Source organism: Rutidosis leptorrhynchoides, chromosome 4 (genome assembly GCF_046630445.1).
Source record: "Rutidosis leptorrhynchoides isolate AG116_Rl617_1_P2 chromosome 4, CSIRO_AGI_Rlap_v1, whole genome shotgun sequence".
Taxonomy (NCBI): Eukaryota; Viridiplantae; Streptophyta; class Magnoliopsida; order Asterales; family Asteraceae; genus Rutidosis; species Rutidosis leptorrhynchoides.
The window spans coordinates 604,090,260-604,112,386 of record NC_092336.1 but is presented as its reverse complement, the minus strand read 5'-3'; the positions used below and the strand labels follow the sequence as shown (position 1 = coordinate 604,112,386).

Sequence of the window (22,127 nt, the reverse complement as noted above, 5' to 3'; positions counted from 1 at the left end):
AGGGAGATTTACTGAATCTATGAAAAGACGGAAGAAGACGTGGGAATGATCCAAGTTTATTTCGTTGGTAATAAGAAGGTTGTTACTAGTAAACGCGAGGTTCAAAAATTACAATCTATTTCAATAATCGTATCACAATGTTCAAACTTTTTGATAAAGTGATGACATGACGCTGAAATGACAGTCTTGTCATTTATAGTTTTCTAATCATTTGTTTCGAATGACCTTACAATAACTCGATAAGGTAATCCGTTAGCCCGCATCGAGGGCCTTCGGGCCTTCAACTCGTTCAAGGATACCATACCCTTTAAAAAGTTACGAGAAAGTATGATTAAATATTATTGAGAATTTTATTATTTTTGAACTTCCAAGCCTGGTACTAAGATGTCTGACCAATATTTTTTTGAAAGAGAAGTATTTGGTATCACTGACCAATATAACTGACGTTGAACTTGTGTTTTCATATGAATTCTAGTTTTTGGTTGTCAATGGACAATGAATGAAGGCACCTTCACCCTTATTCGCATATGTTAGTGAAAAGAGAAATAATAAGTTTCCGCTACCTTTTTGTTATAGACAAAGGGCATACAACGCAAAAGTATATGATGTGATCTTCCCATTTATTTACACTTTGGTCGAATCCTCACCAACACATTGGTTGCCCTACCCTCTTGAGTTCCTTCATGTTCTATTTGCGATACCTCAAATGGCTTGATGATCCCGACACAAAGATCATGGGGCCCACAGAGTTTAGTTTTATCTAGGCATATTTTTTGAAAAATTTGCCGACAATGGCATTTCCATAATTAAAATAAGAGACATCGATTGTCAAGGTTGTAAAAAATCCATGATTGGGTTCAATCAGCGTGAACCTTGTCACGATTAAACGGTTGGGACCGTGCAAATTTATGTGTCGGGATTTTGTAGGCATTAATTTTTCAAATCATTGATTAACCCGAGGTTGATCAACTTTGACTGATTTTGACTGACCAAATCCGAGAAAGTATGACTTTTGACAGATTTTGACCGTTGACTTAGATGAATTTGACCAATTATGGCAAGATTAATCAGCCTCCTTCTAAAACCGATAAATTGGGGATTAATCGCATCTTTTACAACCATGTCAATGGTCCATCCAGAATTAAAGGAGACTAAAATATTACTCTTCAAGTCCTCATAGGTAGAAGATTTGTCATGTTCAAGCTAACCCAGGCGGACGAGTAATTCGACCTTATACTCTGATGTACGCAGCACAGCAGGATTATTTCATGACTGTTTCCAACCCTTCTCTGGCCACCACAAAATATTCGTCCTAGACAGGTTCATGAAGCAACTTCATATGTAATGATGGATAGGCACAAAACCACCAACTATTACGGTTGATTTAATTACTGATTTATGGTTAAGTTACGCATGATTGAGACAGTTACCTTTTTCAGTAAATTTATTTATTTATTTATGTCCTATTAGATATTATTTTATGTTGTAATTGTTGGTTCAGGTGTACATGAATTTGGATGTGCCATTACATTCATGCTCAAGAACGGATTTCATCAAGTGGTGATGTAGTCGATAAACTAGGCCATTTCTTTATACTTTGGTCGCCTCACAATCACGTATAAGATAAGATCATTCCTTCTTACTCTTTTATAACAGTTGAAGACTAAATTTAGATATGTTTGTCTTTTATCGTATATTGGGTATAATAATTGTGTCAACATTAAAATATGATTTGTTGTAATCATAATGTCCGCGATCATTAATTTGTCTAATACAATGGTTGAAAATTAATTTTAAATTAAATTATTGTTCTATGAAGCTTTTCTTGTACATATATAGTAGAGTTAGAGATAGAGATTTAAAGTATATATAGTTTTTATTAAAATGCTATAATGATGATTTCATTATTAGGCTAATTCATTTGTTAAGTAAAAATTAAAAAAAAAAAAATCTAAGTATGGTGGGTGATGTCATTAATCTAAATAATTTTGAATTAAAATTAAATCTTATTTTTTTTTAACGGCAAGCAAAATTAAATCTTATTATTAATTAATTATTATTATTAAATCTATTTTGAATTTAAATTAAATGTTATTATTAATTAATTATTATTATTAAATCTTATTAATAATTATTTTAAATATTAAAATTAAATAATTTTAATTAATTATTTTGAATTGAGTATGAGAAGGTATAAAAACTAGCTAGAAGGAAACAAATTCTAAATTTATATTTTAATTTACACTTTTAAAATAAAATGACAATCAATATTATCTCTTATGATTGGATATGGATTGTTTAATATGCATTTTAGGTTTTTGATGAAATGTTCAGCTGACGAGTTTCTTAGTCGGACTTTGTGGTTCTACGGGTCATTAAACTAAAAAACTTTAGCATTTACGTTCACATAATACCTAAAACATATCATTAAACTGTTTCGTTTAAACAAACCCGTGGTTCCACTGGTCATTATATAAGATTAAGATTAATACTTTATACTAGGCGACATAACTATAACTAAATAAATTAATACGGAGTAATAATAAATAAATAAATAAAAATACTGTGAAACCATGAATCCATAATCTCAATCTCTATCCATAATAATATAATATCCGTAATTAAATACCGGAGTAACAACAATAAAATAAAAAATGTGGCTTACAAGTTAAGCTGAATCCTAACGGTCGTATTTCCACCCAGCCATATCTATAAATATAAATTAGAAAGACGCGCATTCTCCCCTCACAGCTCTCGCCACACTCACTCTCCTTTATTATTTCAACCCAATCGACTGTGGGTTAATCAGAAGGTCGTTCTGCATTTGATTTTGTTTACGAAATTAATTAGGGTTCTTTATTTTTTTCTCTTCTTTTCAACCGTGTACGTTCTTTCTTTTCTATCATGATTTTCTATTGATTTTGTTAAATTATATCATACGAGATTAGGGCTTTTTTCTTTAGATGTGAATAATTTTAAAACTAGGTTTTTTTTTTATTTTATTAATTCTGTCAAAATATAAAAGTTTGGGAACTTTATTTGATTTAGTTACGAATTTAGGGCTCTTCCTCCTTTTCTTTTCAACTTCGTACGTTCTTTCTTTTCTATCGTGGTTTTTATTTTGATTTTGCTAAGTTATATCATGCGAGATTAGGGTTTTTTTCAGATGTTAAAAATTTTAAAACTAAGATTTTTCGTTAATAATTCTGTCGAAAGTAGGGTTTTTTTCTTGTACTGTTTAGTTTTATAAACTTTTGGAACTTTATTTGATTTTGTCAAGATGATCAGACTCACTCTCCACTTCATTGGATGCTGATATTATCTCAACCTGGACGTTGGTGGTACAATCACAAGGTCTATATTTTCCTTTTCTTTTTTTAATTTTTATGCTCAGTATCTTTTCTTTGATTTTGTTACGAAGGTAGAAGTTTTTTTTTTTCTTCCCTAGTGTTGTTTAAATTATTATTATTATTTTTTTTAAATTAGGGCTTTTTCTTTTAACTCTTTATAAAATAAAATTTGGCTTTATATTTTCATGTTCTTAAATTTATACTAAACTTGGGTTTTTCTTCTGATTCTGCATATTCCTAAAAATTAGAGATTTTGGTTGTGTTTGAGAATTTGATTCTGTTTTGATAAATTTCAGTCAACAGGTTTAAATTGGCACTTTAATGGTAAATGTAGAGAAACAGTGACATTTTGGAACACTCATCAAAAGCATCTCCCTGCAAAGCAGTAAATGGACCAAGATTCTAGTAAGGTAAAGTTTAAACCATTGTCACCGAATGATATAGTGTGAATATGTAATTGTAAGAGTTTTATGACGTAGATTGATCCAGACAGTTCAAAGATTGCCAGAATTGAATGTGAAGGAGGAGTCTATTCGTGACCCTGAAGACCCATTAAGTAAAATTCTTCCTTTTTAGGGTTCTTCCTCTGAATTGGTATTTGAATTTTTGTTCCTTCAATATTATTTTCCATGTTCGAACCTTTTTAACCACGTTAGTTGGGTTTATAAGTTTGTTAAATTGGATAATAGGAAATGAGGAATTGATATATTGCATTGTAGCTGACGGGCTGATATTCTATCATATCTTGAATTATTGGGTAGATGATATGTTATATATATTAGATTAGATGTATGTGAAATATGCGGGGTTGCACTTGTGGTTGAGTGGTAGTGGCCTGCCTCTAATACACTTGAGGTCAGGAGTTCGACTTCACCCGGCTACAACAATTACTTAAATGTAAATGCAACTCTATCCTGCCCGTCCGGAATCACCCGGGGCACCCCTAAGTGGGGTAAAGGGATGGGGGGTTATACTTGGCCGTGCCCTTGGATCGGTTTCAAGGTTTCCTCCCGGGCAGCGATGGGGGCGGGGTTATTATCGCTGCATCGGCATAGTCGAAACGAGAGATGATCGCAACGGGTGGTTTAGTCCCCCTCGGGTGATCCCAATTTCGCTGTCCTAAAAAAAAAAGAAGATGTATGTGAAATATGCAAAATGCTTCTGCAGCAGGTTCACTCAGATTATATATTTGCTTTCTGCACTCAAATGTGGCAACTTGTATTGATAAGATGGGATATTTTGGACTTATAATGTTAAGTACAACAATTGATGATAACTGAAGTTGCCTTCATCCTTGCAGGTTTACGTGTCAGATTCAACATATCTTTTTACATGGACTTTTTCTAGACGTGAAAGCCTGGTAGGTGGTACTTGCTGGTTTCCTAACCTATTTTTAAGGAACTATAAGTTCAGGAAGAAAATATACTGAGAGTAGGATTTTAATATACAGTATTGGATTACAATTGAATTGAGGATCTATTTTGGAAGCAGCTTGACTTCTTTGACAATCCCGCTTAAAATGCAAGGTGTGTTGTTCGCACGATTCTTCGTCATATAAAAAGTCAAGTGTGATCACTAAAACTTAAATTAGGTATCTTTTCCTTCTCGTCTCTTTGGTTGTTGTCGTGTTTAAATATATATGTGTTAGTTGATTGTTGTTGTGTTTGGATATATTTGTTGGTGCTCTTACTTAGTTTTGGAGTTGTATGATGAGTTCGCTCGATAAGGAAACTGAATGCTATGTTTATTCATTCATATCATGTTAGACATCAAATATGTCAAGTTTGTGTTTTTGATCCACTTTTATATGTAGCAACCAAAGCCTTCTCACATAGCACAAGTTCATTCAAAAGAAGTCAGGCTTCCCGATTCAGGGCCAATTCCACTCGATGATCAGGATGTTCACATCGTTAGCTCACATGCTTCAACTAATGGACTCTTTTATGTTCAATAGTCTTCGATTTTCTCTCATTTCATTATGTTTGATTTTGTCTCTCAGGCTGAGTGATGATCTCCATCTCAATGAAATAAAGCCTGTGCAGCTGGTTGTTTCTGCTAATCAAGACGCTGGCCTTATTCTTTCGTTTAGTGAGGATTACTAGGAAGAGGGCCGTTGGATGTTTTACGCCTTGCAGCGCGGGGCTTTGGTATACAGAGAGGATATCTAATAACAGCCCTTTGTACACTAATAAATTATTTATTCTTTTTCTACCCCGGATTCGAAGAATCATCCTTGTATCATTTCAGTCGTTATCTACTATCTCTTGCGTATTGTAGGCAGTTGTGCACTGCTTTGACAACGTCTAATTGCTCTTAGAAAGGTACTCCCTGTCTTGTTTTTATTTTTTAGTTAATCGTACTTTTCATTCTGTCGATAGTTTGTTTTAGAAATGGTGGAGGCGAAAGAGTTAGCATGACCCGGTATGGTGGCATCAATTAATTTGTATAACCTCATAAATGTGAGTTATGAGGGAGCGAGATGTAGACAATCGTTCTTCTAATCTAGAAATAAAGGGAGTCATTTCTTCACCCAAGAGTAGGAAAAAGACAGCCCTTCACCCGAAGGTAAAGACACTTTGTTAATCATTAATTGTTTTCAATTATAATGTAAATAATTCTGACGATGAGCAGTTTGGTAGTGCATGATTGTTATCAGTGAATCACAATGTTCGTGTTCGTTTCCAGGAACTCAATCGAGAAGAACCAGCTGGTTTTGGTGGGGGCCCATCTCTGAGCGTTATATTTTTGACTCGAGGGTTGCTCTTGTAGAAAGACGAGCTGTTGTTTGCAGGGACATCTCTGGCAATACCGACATTGTAAAAAACCAGGTATGGTTTTGGCTATAGACTACATTACTTTATTTTTACGTCTTCTTTTTGCTGTCGACTGACCTTTAATCTGTTGCGGATTCACATATAGCCTTCTTTTTTCCTCTTGCAATTTCTTTGATATCCGATGCTGACCAAATGTCTTTCTTGTCACAGGATGCTTCATTCAGGCATGAATTCCATGAAATTGTAAGCGCAACCCCCTTATGTACGGTACTAATTATAATAATGTTACAAGTAGCAAAATTTGAAACCTGTTAGCTTTATGTTTCTGCAGCAAGTTCACTCAGTTTATATAATTGCTTTCTGCACTCAAATGTGGCAACTTGTATTGATAAGATGAGATACTTTGGACTCATAACGTTAAGTACAACAATTGATGATAACTGAAGTTGCCTTCATCCTTGCAGGTTTACATGTCAGATTCAACAGATCTTTTTAACATGGACTGTTTCTAGACGTGAAAGCCTGGTAGGAGATACTTGCTGGTTTCCCAACCTATTTTTAAAGATATCAATATACAGAACTGGGTTGAGGATCTATTCTGGAAGTAGCTTGACTTTGATAATCCTGGGTAAAATGCAAGGTGTGTGCATTCTTCTCCATATCAAAAAAGTCAAGTGTGACCACCAAAACATAAATTAGGTATCTTTTCTTTCTTGTCTCTTTGGTTGTCGTTGTGTTTAAATATCTATATATGTTATTCAATTGTTGTGTTTGGTATATATTTGTTGGTGCTCTCAATTAGTAGTGGAGTTTGGGCTGATTCAGGGAAAATTCCAATCGATGATCAGGATGTTCAGATCGTTAGTTCATGTACTTTAACTAATGAAATAGACTCTGTGCGGCTGCTTTATTCTGCTAATCAGGAGGGTAGGCCTTATTCTTATCGTCAATTTAGTCAGTCTAGTTTGATATGCATTATCATATATGAATGTTGTATATGCACTACTTTCGTTTAGTGGGGATTACAAGGGAGAGGCCTGTTGGATGTATTACGTCTTGCATCGGGGCTTTGGTATACAGAGAGAAGAGATTTAATAACAGACCTTTATACACTAATAAATTCTTTATTCTTTCTCTCTACCCTGGATTTAAAGAATCATCCTTGTATCAGTCATTATCTACTGTCTCTTGCGTATTGTAGGCAGTTGTGGTTGATCAGGGACTTGAGGCTGATGTCTAAGGTGACATTTTAAGATACATTGAAGAATTAATTAGTAGCGGGATTTGACAACGTGTAATGTCTCTTATAAAGGTACTCCGTGTCTTGTTTTTTTTATCATTTCGTACTTTTCATTATGTCCATTGTTTGTGTTGGTCAATTCCACTCGATGATCAGGATGTTGACAATCGTTCGTCTATTCTAGAAATAAAGGGAGTCATTTCTTCACCCAAGAGTTGAGAAAAGACAGCCCTTTACCTGAAGGTAGAGAGATTACTTTCAGGAGGACAATTTGTTAATCAGTATTTGTTTTCAATTACAATTAAAATAATTCTGACGATGAGTAGTTTTGGTAGTGCATGATTGTTATCAGTGAATCACAATGTTCGTGTTCATTTCCAGGAACTCAATCGAGAAGAACCAGCTGGTTTTGGTGGGCCCAGCTCTGAACATTATATTCTTGACTCGAGGTTTGCTTGGAGAGACTCATTCTTGGTCACTCTCTCAGTTATCTTCTTTATATATTATCAATTATTTAAATCGGTTGCATATTCATTATTGTCAACTAGCCTGGTGAGGTTATTAATCAATAGAGTAATCCCTCATTAGTGTTATTGTTCTAATTTCATTTGGAAGAACAATAAGTTTTGATTGCTGAGTGCTTCACTTTCAGGCCCCAAGGATGTGAAAGATATATTTGCCACTTTAAAAGATAGTGCAGGGGACATCTCTGGCAGTACTGACATTGTAAAAGACCACTTATGTACGGTACTTAACATGATAATAATATTATAAGTAGCAAAATTTGAAACCTGTTAGCTTTGTATTTTCAACAGGTTATGGCTATTGAGTATGATCAGACAATTGAGAGCTGTGTGAACTGTGGTAGACTTGCTTGGGCAGCGTATTTGATGATAATACAACAAAGATGTAACTGATTTAAGGGACACAATTAATGACACGAGAAATATTAAATCATGCATGGAGGTTATTTTTTCGAGCAACGTTTTCTAGTTTCTGTTTAACACAGTTCTTTGAACTCCTGCTTATCAGTTGTGTTTTTATTTTAAACCTTTTTTATTTTTTAAATTGTAAGGAAAAAGTTTAATGCTAAAACAAGACGTAGTTGGAAGCCCTTTTTTACTTATCGATTAACATGCAGTTTTGTCATGTCGTTATTTGTTTCACAGAATGATGACGAGGATATGATCTACATGTATAATACATATACTTGCACAAGCTGATAACATCTTTTCTATCTCACCCACTTGCTAGACACAAGGTCTGTGCTGGACAAGACTTCATTTTTTTCAAAATGATTTTCTTTTTGAAATGATGGTTTTCGCATGTTTAGTAGGTCAAGGAAACCAAGGAGAAGGCCATGATTGCTCTCACCTCGAGTTTGTTAGTGAAATTTATGAGGTTAGTATACGTTCTCATTGTGTTTCTCTTAAAGATTCACATGTTTGCATTTGAAGTTAATTTTACTACTTTTAAAGTCAGTATTACTCGCCTTTAAACTACACTTTTAGCTAGGTTCAAATGACTATTTTAGCAGAGCTTTAGTATACAATTATACATTATCCGTTTTAATGTGTTATGACGTAAACTAAAAAAGGGTTGTTTGATGTATAACTAGTTTGCCATGTTCATTTATATGGGAGTTGGATCTTTGTGAAGTTTGCTGGAGAGGTCATTCTAATTTTTGTAGCGTTTTTGAAGATGCTTAGTACAACACTGGTGTGTATAATTGCGATCTGGTTTTTTAGTATCTTTAATATTCCTAGGTTTTTTTTTATCGATAATGTGTTTTCCATGTTGCATTACATATCCCCTTTCAGGCTTCGAGCAAGGAAGGTGCATCCAGTGTATGATTTATTGAAGGGCAGAACGTTTTGATCTATCCCTTGGAGCTCTTTATTTGATTGTTTGTCTACATATGAGGATAAATCTAAACAATTATCTCAGAGCACATGTACGATATTACGATCCAAGAGGGAGATGCAAAAGCTCTTGTTGCTTATCAGCGTAATTCGATATTAAATTCTATTAACGTTTCTCCATACTCTAAAGATACCATTTGGGGTTTCCTTGAGCAATCATTTGGTCTCAGGTTTGTCTTGCATGATCTTACACATATTTTTTTTCTTCTAACAGGTTTACGATATTACCCATCCACAATCACGTTTCTCAATCCTTTAAAATGCCCTCATTGCTGAAGAAAGGGATACAACTGATAGGGGGCGTAGGTAGTGACTCACTTCAAATATTTCTATACAAGTTTGCTTTTACTATCTGCACGTCTTCCTCTAAGATTAATAGGGATATTCGACGAGTTTATAGGCATCTTCCGATTTATTTATGATCATGTTTTTGGACCATTTTCTCAGCGGGCATACGCAGATCCTTCTGAGAAACGGCAATTGGGTGTTGCATGTCTTCAACATTTTCATATGTAAGACAATGTTGTTGAGTATTAGTTTCTCTAGTAATAGAGTTTAGCCAATATTTAATAATAACATACATTGGGCATGTTATATGCAAGATTTTGAGTATGTCATAGAATTGCTCAGAGTAAGCTCACATATTCATTGATCTCTAACTGTCCTTTTTTGTCAAATTGAATTATCCATATTTGATATATGCAGGATTTCGAAATATAATAATGGTTCACTCTGGAATTATAATAATGGTTCACTCTGGAAATAATAATAATGGTTAGCACATTTTTTTATCTGATTACTATGGTCCTTCTTCAAAGTTTCTTGCATGAGATAGCATAAAATGGTTCATATATATACTTCAATATTTGGGTCATGCTAGATATTATGAAAAAACAGGTGACATGTAGTCTCTAATTACTATGAAGTAAATCATTATTACTTGTTTGGTATCAACATTGTATCTCATTTACTTATTTGATGTGATTGGTTCTTTTGTTGCAGCCATTTCATGTCATTCTTTCTCAAGATCATAATCAGATTGTAGCTTTGTTGGAGTACATCAGTTATGATTTTCACCCACAAATTCAAACAGCGCTTTATAAACATAATGAGCATTTTAAGGTTTTTTTTTACTATTAACTATATCCATCTTATATTGTTATTTTTTATAATTGGTGGATTATACCCCTTTTACCTTATTAATAAGACAAAATTACGCTCCTCGTCCATGTGGTATACCTTAAATAACACTCCTTGTCCTTTTTCCAATTTTACTACATTCCTCGTCCCCGTGGTATCAATTTATCTCACTCTTCGTCCTTCCGTCTAATTCACGGTAATTTATGCCGTTACCTTCAATCACATGCAAAACATGTGGGGGTAATTGCGTCTTAAATAGCACTTTTGATTATTTTAAGCAATGCGATTTACTAGTGGTGGTTGGGCTCTCAAGTTGGGCAAACAACTTGGTCTCAGGTTTGTTTTGCATGATCTTTCACATACTTTTTTTTTTTGCTTCTAAACACTTTGATATGTAATGTACAGTTGTGTACCCTAACTAACAGGTTTATGATGTGAGATTTGAGTTAAACGAAGTATAAGAAAGAAGTGAACACTACCCCATCCACAATCGCATTTATTAATCTTTTACATGCCTTCATTGCTGAAGAAAGGGACACAACTGATAGGGGGACGTAGGTAGTGACTCACTTCAAATATTTCTCTGCACGTTCGCTTTTACTACATTGGAAGTCAGTATTACTCACCTTAAAGCTACTCTTTTAGCTAATTTCAAATGACTTTCCGCAGTGAATTTTGGTAAGATGGTTTTACTGTTACATTCGTATGCGATTTAGATAGAATATATGTTGAGCTGCTATTGTCTAAAATCGTTATAGTTGGTTGCGACTAAAATTTTATAAAACTGAGTGAATCATTCTGTTTGAGTATAAGTTTATGGTCTATAGTCAGAAAGTTTATGGTTTATTCTGTAATGATATGGTTTATAATTGGTTGATTTTTCCCCTTTTACCTTGTTAAAAAAATATAAAACTTTTGTGGTAGGATATTATCCATGAATGATATGCCTCATGATTCTCATCCAATGGGTATTCTGTTTAGCGCATCGAGTTCCCTTTCTGTATTCCATCCCGATGCAAACTCTGCTCTAGGAAGTATTCCTTGTTTGTATTATGCATTAAAATATTTCTAAATTTACCAATTAACGCATTATCTATGACTAACTAGCTTCATATAATCTGGTCAGTCTACTTTTGTTGAAATAGGATCATGATTTGTACAAATCCAAGCCATTGCGTGATAAGCAAATTGTACGCATTCTTGGGAAGGTTTGACTATTCAACACTTCATTTGTATCCTTTTTCCTCTTTCTTTTTTTTTTTTTTACTTTATAATAAGCATGCACGAGTACTCGATATTCTTTTTATATTGCACACGGAACATGACATGAACTGCTCAAGTTATCCTTGAAAATTATATAATCATTGTGATCTGTACACATTGATTACAGATTAAAAAATCTGATGGTTTGGGATAGAAGTGTTCTGGCTCAACCCAATCTGACACGTACTAAACAAACAAGCACATTTTGAGTAATTACCCAACCCTCCTATTGCCCACCTCAAATGTTATAGAAACCAATGACTGGAATGTGGATGTAATGGTGTTGATACATTTATCTCTTAATAGCTTTTACAAAAATTGTAGTGTCCTTGTTTATCACGGAGTATTTAATATACTTGTTGACTACCATATTGTCCACAGGTGGCTATTGCTATGGAGCAAGCTGCACTATCAGATATGAGTATTTTGTTAAATGGACGTATCTGAATGTTGATTTCTATTCAGGGCTTATCGTAAGGTATATCTTGATTACAGATTAAAAAATCTGATGGTTTGGGATAGAAGTGTTCTGGCTCAACCCAATCTGACACGTACTAAACAAACAAGCACATTTTGAGTAATTACCCAACCCTCCTATTGCCCACCTCAAATGTTATAGAAACCAATGACTGGAATGTGGATGTAATGGTGTTGATACATTTATCTCTTAATAGCTTTTACAAAAATTGTAGTGTCCTTGTTTATCACGGAGTATTTAATATACTTGTTGACTACCATATTGTCCACAGGTGGCTATTGCTATGGAGCAAGCTGCACTATCAGATATGAGTATTTTGTTAAATGGACGTATCTGAATGTTGATTTCTATTCAGGGCTTATCGTAAGGTATATCTTGATTACAGATTAAAAAATCTGATGGTTTGGGATAGAAGTGTTCTGGCTCAACCCAATCTGACACGTACTAAACAAACAAGCACATTTTGAGTAATTACCCAACCCTCCTATTGCCCACCTCAAATGTTATAGAAACCAATGACTGGAATGTGGATGTAATGGTGTTGATACATTTATCTCTTAATAGCTTTTACAAAAATTGTAGTGTCCTTGTTTATCACGGAGTATTTAATATACTTGTTGACTACCATATTGTCCACAGGTGGCTATTGCTATGGAGCAAGCTGCACTATCAGATATGAGTATTTTGTTAAATGGACGTATCTGAATGTTGATTTCTATTCAGGGCTTATCGTAAGGTATATCTTGATTTCATCCAATTCGGTGGTCCTAAATGTTGAATTTGTAACAATGTGCTAGTAGTAACCTTTTTGAGCCAGAGCTATGGGTTTCCCAACTGAGTTCTTTCCTGTTCTATGTGTGGTACCTCGAATGGCTGGCTATATTTGTCTCATTGGAAAGAGTCGCTTGATGATCCTGACGCAAAGATCATGAGGCCCACACAGGTTAGCTTTATCTAGGCCTGATTTTGTAATTTGCCCACGAATGGCATATTCTTAATTAAAACAGATATCGATTGTCAAGGTTTTTCAAATTCGCTGATTGGGATTCAATCAGTGTGAACCTTGTCGGGCTTAAAACGACCTTTCAGAGATTTGTCTGTCGGAATTTTGTCTTGATTAATCTATTGAATCAGGAATTAATCGGTGATTAATCTATCAGATGTTGATTGATTTTGACTTTTTGACTGATCTAATCAGACTTTGAGCGGATAAATTGATTTTGTCAGACTAAATATGACTTTTGACGGATTTTGACTGTTGACTTGGATGAATTTACCAATTAATCGCATTATCTATGACTAACTAGCTTCATATAATCTGATCAATCTACTTTTGTTGATATAGGGTCATGATTTGTACAAATCCAAGCCAGTCCGTGATAAGTAAATTGTACGCATTATTGGGAAGGTTTGACTATTCAACACTTTAGCTGTATCCTTTTTCCTCTTTTTTTTACTTTATAATTAGTTTTCACAAGTACTCGATATTCTTTTTTGATTGCACGCGTAACATGAGATGAACTGCTCCACAGCAACGGCCAGGCAACTTGCATCGGGGTAACCAATTATTTACTTATCTGAATATAGTACATTTAGGTGACGCTTTCAGCGTTCGGTTTTTCTGCTTGATGACTAACGGTTCAAAGGGGCCAAATAAAAGAGATTTGACCACCGGACTATATTTAAATATTTCTCAAGTTTTTTTTTGAACAGCGATTGGGATCACCCGAGGGGGACTAAACCACCCGTTGCGATCATCTCCCGTTTCGACTATGCCGATGCAGCGATAATAACCCCGCCCCCATCGCTGCCCGGGAGGAAACCTTGAAACCGATCCAAGGGCACGTCCAAGTAAAACTCCCCTCCCCTTTACCCCCCCCCCCCCCCCCCCCCCCCCACACCCACCCACCCAAACGATATGGGAAAGGTGCCATGGGTGGATACTTCATGGCAGGGATGAAATTGTGTTTTTAATATGTAGCCAACGGGGGTCGAACTCCTGACCTCCCCTAAAGGAGGCAGGCCACCAACCGTTGGACCACATCACAATCCTTGAAAATTATATAATCATTGTGATCTGTACACATGGATTACATATTAAAAATCTGATGGTTTGGAATAGAAGTGTTTTGGCTCAAAGTTTTTTAAATCACTCTTACTAGAATGATACATTTATCGCCCTCACTAAAATCCGTTATACGTTTATAGCTCTTATTTTATGTGTCTTATTAGCTTTTACTAAAATTGTAATGTTTTTACTATTATCACGAAGTATTTAATATACTCATTGACTACGATTTTGTCCACAGGTAGCCTGGTAGGAGGTACTTGCTGGTTTCCCAACCTATTTTTAAAGATATCAATCTACAGAACTGGGTTGAGGATCTATTCTGGAAGTAGCTTGACTTTGACAATCCTGGGTAAAATGCAAGGTGTGTGCATTCTTCTCCATATCAAAAAAGTCAAGTGTGACCACTAAAACATAAATTAGGTATCTTTTCTTTCTTGTCTCTTTGGTTGTCGCTGTGTTTAAATATTTATATATGTTATTCAATTGTTGTTGTGTTTGGAATATATTTGTTGGTGCTCTCAATTAGTAGTGGAGTTTGGGCTTCCTGAATCAGGGCAAATTCCAATCGATGATCAGGATGTTCAGATCGTTAGTTCATGTACTTTAACTAATGAAATAGACTCCGTGCGACTGCTTTCTTCTGCTAATCAAGAGGGTAGGCCTTATTCTTATCGTCAATTTAGTCAGTCTAGTTTGATATGCATCTCATATATGAATGTTGTATATGTACTACTTTCGTTTAGTAAGGATTACAAGGGAGAGGCCCGTTGGATGTATTACGCGTCTTGCAGCAGGGCTTTGGTATACAGAGAGAAGAGATTTAATAACAGACCTTTATACACTAATAAATTCTTTATTCTTTCTCTACCCTTGTATCATTTCAGTCATTATCTACTGTCTCTTGTGTATTGTAGGCAGTTGTGGTTGATCAGGGACTTGAGGCTGATGTCCAAGGTGACATTTCAAGACACATTTTGAAGAATTAATTAGTAGCGGGCTTTGACAACGTCTTATGTCTCTTATAAAGGTACTCCGTGTCTTGTTCTTTTATCATTATTGTTTGTTTTGGCCAATTCCACTCGATGATCAGGATGTTGACAATCGTTCGTCTATTCTAGAAATAAAGGGAGTCATTTTTTCACCCAAGAGTAGAAAAAAGACAGCCCTTCCGAAGGTAGAGAGATTACTTTCAGGATGTTAATCATTCTTTGTTTTCAATTACAATTAAAATAATTCTGGCGATGAGTAGTTTTGGTAGTGCATGTTTGTTATCTGCGAATCACAATGTTCGTGTTCTTTTCCAGGAACTCAATCGAGAAGAACCAGCTGGTTTTGGTTGGCCCAGCTCTGAACGTCATATTCTTGACTTGTGGGTTGCTCTTGTAGAAAACGAGCTGTTGTTTGCAGGGAGAGACTCATTCTTGGTCACTGTCTTGCTCTCAATTTCTTCTTTATTTTATCATCTATTTAAATCGGTTGCATATTTCATTATTGTCAAATAGCCTGGTGAGGTTATTAATCGATAGAGTAACCCCCTCATTAGTGTTATTGTTGTAATTTCGTTTACCACTTTAAACGATAGTGCAGGGGACATCTCTGGCAGTACTTTACTTTTACATTACTTTACTTTTACATCCTCCTTTTGCTGTCTGACTGAGTAACTGACCGACCTTTAATCTGTTGCAGATCGCATGTAGCCTTTTTTTCCCCTGTACAATTTCTTTGATATCCAATGCTCTCAGTGCATCGCCTGACAAAATGTCTATCTCGTCACAGGATGCTTCATTTAGGGCACGATTTCCATGAGTAAGCTCGACCCCCCTTATGTACGGTACTAATTATGATAATAATATTATAAGTAGCAAAATTTGAAACCTGTTAGCTTTGTGTTTCCAACAGGTTATGGCTATTGAGAATGATCAGACAATTGAGGGCTGTATGAACTGTGTTAGACTTGCTTGGGCTACGTATTTGATGATAATACAACAAAGATGTAACGGATGTATGGGACACAATTAATGACACGAGAAATATTAATTCATGCCTGGAGGTTATTTTTCCGAGCAACGTTTTTCAGTTTCTGCTTAACCCAGTTCTTTGAACTCTTGCTTATCAGGTGTTTTTCCTTTAAAGCTTTTTTTTGTAAAAAAATGTAAGGAGAAAGTTGAATGCTAAAACAAGACGTAGTTTGAAACCTTCTTTTTACTTATGATTAACGTGCAGATTTATCATGTCGTTAATTGTTTTGTTTCACAGAATGATGACGAGGATATGATCTACATGTATAATGCATACTTGCACAAGCTGATAACATCTTTTACTAGACACAAGGTATGAGCTGGACAAGACTTCATTTTTTTCAAAATGAGTTTCTTTTTTGAATGATGGTTTTCGCATGTTTAGTAGGTCAAAAAAACCAAGACGAAGGCCATGATCGCTCTCACCTCGAGTTTGTTAGTGAAATATATGAGGTTAGTATACGTTCTCATTGTGTTTCTCTTAAAGATTCACATGATTGCATTTGAACTTCATTTTTTTGGAAGTCAGTATTACTCGCCTTAAAGCTAGACTTTTAGCTAGTTTCGGATGACTTATTTAGCAGAGCTTTAGTATACAATTATACATTATCTTTTTTACCGTGTTATTGTTAAAATGGTCATGGTCAACAGCAGCTGGTCAACAGCAAAAGAGAGAGAGATAGAAATAGATAGGCTAGTTAAGAGCATCTTGTAAAGTTGCTTGTCTCTATATATACTTAGTATAGAGAGCACCTTTTGTATATATATAGACCATATGTTAATGAATAAAACACAGATTTCAGTTTACATTTTCAGTTAAATTACATGGTATCAGAGCTGGAAGCCTGGAACCAGCCACCTGACCTGTCCGGTGACCGGAACCTGACCGGAATCTGAGGCTGACCGGAATCAGGCCTGTTACTGTTACAGCTGTCATTCTGTTGTTACTCTGCTGTTACCGCTGCTATCTGAACTGAAATTGGAGCTGGCCTGAATCTGAACCTGTCGCCGAAATCTCTCGCCGGAATCCGAACCTGCTATTAAACTCGGAACCTGGTTGTAATCCGACCTCTGATATGTCATCTTCGTCCTGTTTTCTGGCCCGAATCTGACCACCGTTTTCGGCGGAACCTTAAAATTCGGTAATTCTTACTCCCGTGTCTGTGTATCTTTATTTAATTCAGTTTGTCCTCATTTTAGACAACGAAAATCAACAGCCAATCAGTCCGTTTGTTCCAGTCGAGACCACGAAACCTGTATACAGAGAGAAGAGATCTAATTATAGCCCTCTATACACTGTTACGGGTATATTGTAATCTTTTACGTCAAGTTAACGTCAAGCTAATGTCAAGCCAACGTCAAGCTAACATCAAGCTAACGTCAAGCTAACGTCAAGTTAACGTCATCTTAATGTCAAGCTAACGTCAAGTTAACTTCACGTTAATGTCACGTTAACGTCAAGTTAACGTTATGTTAACGTCACGCTAACGTCAAGTTAGCGTCACGCTAACGTTAACGTCATGTTACGTAAAGCTAACGTCAAGTTAACGTCATGTTAACGGTAAGTTAACATCATGTTACGTAAAGCTAACGGTAAGTTAACATCATGTTACGTAAAGCTAACGTCAAATTAACGTCATGTTGCGTCAAGTTAACGTCATGTTGCGTCAAGTTAACGTCATGTTGCGTCAAGTTAACGTCAAGTTAACGTCATGTTACGTAAAGCTAACGTCAAGTTAACGTCTTGTTAACGTCATGTTAACGTCAAGTTAACGGTAAGTTGGCGTCAAGTTAACGTCAGGTTAACGTCAGGTTGACGTCAAGTTAACGTCATGTTGCGTCAAGTTAACGTCATGTTGCGTCAAGTTAACGTCAAGTTAACGTCAAGTTAACGTCATAACGTCAAGTTAACGTCTTGTTAACGTCATGTTAACAGGAAGTTAACGTCAAGTTAACGGTAAGTTGCCGTCAAGTTAACGTCAAGTTGCGTCAGGTTAACGTCATGTTGCGTCAGGTTAACGTCATGTTGCGTCAGGTTAACTTCAGGTTAACGTCAGGTTAACGTCATGTTAACGTTAAGTTAACGCAACGTCATGTTACGTAAAGCTAACGTCAAGTTAACGTCATGTTAACGGTAAGTTAACGTCATGTTACGTAAAGCTAACGTCAAGTTAACGTCATGTTGCGTCAAGTTAACGTCATGTAGCATCAAGTTAACGTCATGTTAACTTCAAGTTAACGTCAAGTTAACGTCATGTTACGTAAAGTTAACGTCTTGTTAACGTCATGTTAACGGTAAGTTAACGTCAAGTTAACGGTAAGTTGCCGTCAAGTTAACGTCAAGTTGCGTCAGGTTAACGTCATGTTGCGTCAGGTAAACGTCATGTTGCGTCAGGTTAACGTCAGGTTAACGTCATGTTAACGTTAAGTTAACGCAACGTCATGTTACGTAAAGCTAACGTCAAGTTAACGTCTTGTTAACGTCATGTTAACGGTAAGTTAACGTCATGTTACGTAAAGCTAACGTCAAGTTAACGTCATGTTGCGTCAAGTTAACGTCATGTTGCGTCAAGTTAACGTCATGTTAACTTCAAGTTAACGTCAAGTTAACGTCATGTTACGTAAAGTTAACGTCTTGTTAACGTCATGTTAACGGTAAGTTAACGTCATGTTAACGGTAAGTTGCCGTCAAGTTAACGTCAAGTTGCGTCAGGTTAACGTCATGTTGCGTCAGGTAAACGTCATGTTGCGTCAGGTTAACGTCAGGTTAACGTCATGTTAACGTCAGGTTAACGCCACGCTAACGTCACGCTAACGTCACGCTAACGTCACGCTAACGTCACGCTAACGTCACGCTAACGTCAAGTTAACGTCACGCTAACGTCAAGTTAACGTCACGTTAACGTCACGCTAACGTAAAGCTAACGTCAAGTTAACGTCATGTTAACGTCAAGTTAAGGTCATGTTAACGTCAAGTTAAGGTCAAGTTAACGTCAAGTTAACGTCATGTTAACGTCAAGTTAACGTCATGTTAACGTCCAGTTAATGCCATGTCGTCAAGTTAACGTCATGTTAACGTTAACGTCATGTTACGTAAAGTTAACGCAAGTTAATATCACGCTAACGTCAAGTTAACGTCACCCTAACGTCACACTAACGTCACACTAACGTCAAGTTAACGTCATGTTACGTAAAGTTAACGTCAGGCTAACGTCACGGTAACGTCATGTTACGTCAAGCTAACGTCAAGCTAACGTCAAGCTAACGTCAAGCTAACGTTACGTTAACGTCACATTACGTAAATCTAACGTCAAGTTAACGTCAAGTTACCGTCATGTTAGCATCAGGTTAACGTCAAGCTAACGTCATGTTAACGTCAAGTTACGTAAAGTTAGCGTCAGGTTAACGTCACGTTACGTAAAGTTAACGTCAGGCTGACGACACGCTGGCGCCACGGTCGCTGACGCCACGCTCGCTGACGTCACGGTGACGCCACGCTCGTTAACGTCACGCTAACATCAAGCTAACGTCACATTAATGTCACGTTACGTAAAGCTAGCGTCAAGCTAACGTCACGCTAACGTCACGGTAACGTCACGCTAACCTCACGGTAACGTCACGCTAACCTCACGGTAACGTCACGCTAACGTCACGCTAACGTCACGCTAACGTCACGCTAACGTCACGCTAACGTCATGTTACGTTAAGCTAACGTCAAGCTAACGTCAAACTAACGTCATATTACGTCAAGTTAACGTCATCTTACGTCAAGTTAACGTCAAGCTAACGTCAAGCTAACGTCATGCTAACGTCATGCTAACGTCATGCTAACGTCAAGGTAACGTCAAGCTAACGTCAAGCTAACGTCACGCTAACGTCACGCTAACGTCACGCTACCGTCACGCTACCGTCACGCTACCGTCACGCTACCGTCACGCTACCGTCACGTTAACGTCACGCTACATAATGCTAACGTCAAGTTAACGTCATGTTAACGTCATGTTACGTCAAGCTAACGTCATGCTAACGTCAAGCTAACGTCATGTTACGTAAAGCTAACGTCAAGTTAACGTCAAGCTAACGTCATGCTAACGTCAAGCTAACGTCATGCTAACGTCAAGCTAACGTCAAGCTACGTCAAGTTAACGTCATGTTAACGTCAAGTTAACGTCACGTTAACGTCAAGTTAACGTCACGTTAACGTCAAGTTAACGTCACGTTAACGTCACGTTACGTCAAGCTAACGTCATGTTAACGTCAAGCTAACGTCAAGTTTACGTCAAGTTAACGTCATGTTAACGTCAAGCTAACGTCATGTTAACGTCAAGCTAACGTCATGTTACGTAAAGCTAACGTCAAGCTAACGTCAAGTTAACGTCAAGCTAACGTCAAGTTAACGTCATGCTAACGTCAAGCTAACGTCATGTTAACGGCATGCTAACGTCAAGCTAACGTCATGTTAACGTCAAGTTAACGTCATGTTACGTAAAGTTAACGTCAAGTTAACGTTATGTTAACGTCATGTTACGTAAAGTTAACGTCGCGCTGACGTCGCGCTGACGTCATGTTACGTCAAGTTAACGTCACGGTAACGTCACGTTAATGTAAAGCTAACGTCAAGTTAACGTCTTGTTAACGTCAAGTTAACGTCATGTTACGTAAAGCTAACGTCAAGTTAACGTCAAGGTAACGTCAAGCTAACGTCAAGCTAACGTCATGCTAACGTCATGTAACGTCATGCTAACGTCATGCTAACGTCGAGCTAACGTCATGCTAACGTCATGTTAACGTCTTGTTAATGTCAAGTTAACGTCAAGCTAACGTCAAGCTAACGTCAAGCTGTCATCATGTTAACGTAATGCTAACGTCAAGCTAACGTGAAGCTAACGTCACGTTAACGTCACGATAACGTCACGATAACGTCACGTTACGTAAAGCTAACGTCATGTTAACGTCGAGTTAACGTTTGAGAGAATAAAGTGGAAGTAGTGGAAAAGTGGAGGATGAAATGAATGGAGGAGATGGGTGTTGACCCTTTGACCTAGTCAAGACTTTGGCCCATTGACAAGTTTAGTCCCTCGGGTTTGAAAGCGGGTGCGTGAATTACCTAAACGAAATATTTTTAAAAAACGCGTATTAACGGAAGATGTTATAATTATATAACGGACTTTAAAATAATTAAACGGAAAGTAGACGGAAAAAGGCGGGATGTTACATTACCTACTCTTTAAAAGAAATTTCGTCCCGAAATTTAAGTAGGCGTAGTAGCCGTTGTTTCTTCCTCGAGATCTTGCGTTTCCAAATCCACGAATAAATGAGGGTACTTCCTTTTCATTTGATCTTGCATTTCTCAAGTAAACTCGGGTCCTCTCTTGGCGTTCCAACGAACTTTGACAATCGTAATTCGGCTTTGTTTTAGCTTTTTGACGGAGTGGTCCACAATTTCAACCGGTTCTTCCACAAAATGAAGTTGGTCATCAATAGTAAGCTCCTCGAGAGGGATGACGAGTTCAGATTCGGCAAAACACTTCTTCAAATTTGATACATGGAAATTAGGATGAACGGAGCTCAGTTGAGGCGGAAGATCTAAACGATAAGCAACGGTTCCAACACGCTCCAAGATTTTGAAAGGACCAATATACCGCGGATTTATCTTCCCGCGTTTCCCGAAACGGATTACACCTTTCCAAGGTGCGACCTTTAACATTACGCAGTCACCGACTTGGAATTCGAGGTCGTTGCGTCTAATGTCGGTATAGCTCTTTTGACGACTACGGGCCGTCCTAAGCCAATCTCGGATTTGAACGATCTTCTCGGTTGCTTCATGAATGAGTTCGGGTCCGGTGATTTGTGTGTCGCCTACTTCGGCCC

The 22,127-nt window shown here is 36.8% G+C and overlaps 4 long non-coding RNA genes across 5 annotated transcripts; all 4 read left to right on the top strand.

The window, feature by feature from the left end:
• Positions 1–5,753: 5,753 nt before the first annotated feature.
• Positions 5,754–6,702, top strand: LOC139839722 (uncharacterized). The gene is made up of 4 exons (XR_011757049.1): positions 5,754–5,915; positions 5,982–6,178; positions 6,335–6,367; positions 6,589–6,702. It is a non-coding gene; the product is annotated as an uncharacterized lncRNA (long non-coding RNA).
• Positions 6,703–7,324: 622 nt separating this feature from the next.
• LOC139904528 (uncharacterized) lies at positions 7,325–8,087 on the top strand. The gene is made up of 4 exons (XR_011778852.1): positions 7,325–7,436; positions 7,549–7,607; positions 7,746–7,813; positions 8,017–8,087. It is a non-coding gene; the product is annotated as an uncharacterized lncRNA (long non-coding RNA).
• Positions 8,088–9,745: 1,658 nt separating this feature from the next.
• On the top strand, positions 9,746–10,382 carry LOC139904529 (uncharacterized). The gene is made up of 3 exons (XR_011778853.1): positions 9,746–9,798; positions 9,992–10,060; positions 10,289–10,382. It is a non-coding gene; the product is annotated as an uncharacterized lncRNA (long non-coding RNA).
• Positions 10,383–12,804: 2,422 nt separating this feature from the next.
• LOC139903972 (uncharacterized) lies at positions 12,805–16,557 on the top strand. 2 transcript variants are annotated; one of them, XR_011778609.1, is made up of 12 exons: positions 12,805–12,903; positions 13,067–13,110; positions 13,513–13,575; positions 13,700–13,724; positions 14,477–14,658; positions 14,768–14,893; positions 15,153–15,265; positions 15,357–15,412; positions 15,543–15,662; positions 15,925–16,044; positions 16,138–16,354; positions 16,495–16,557. It is a non-coding gene; the product is annotated as an uncharacterized lncRNA (long non-coding RNA). The 2 variants fall into 2 exon arrangements; XR_011778608.1 differs by having other exon boundaries at positions 14,765–14,893.
• Positions 16,558–22,127: the final 5,570 nt, after the last annotated feature.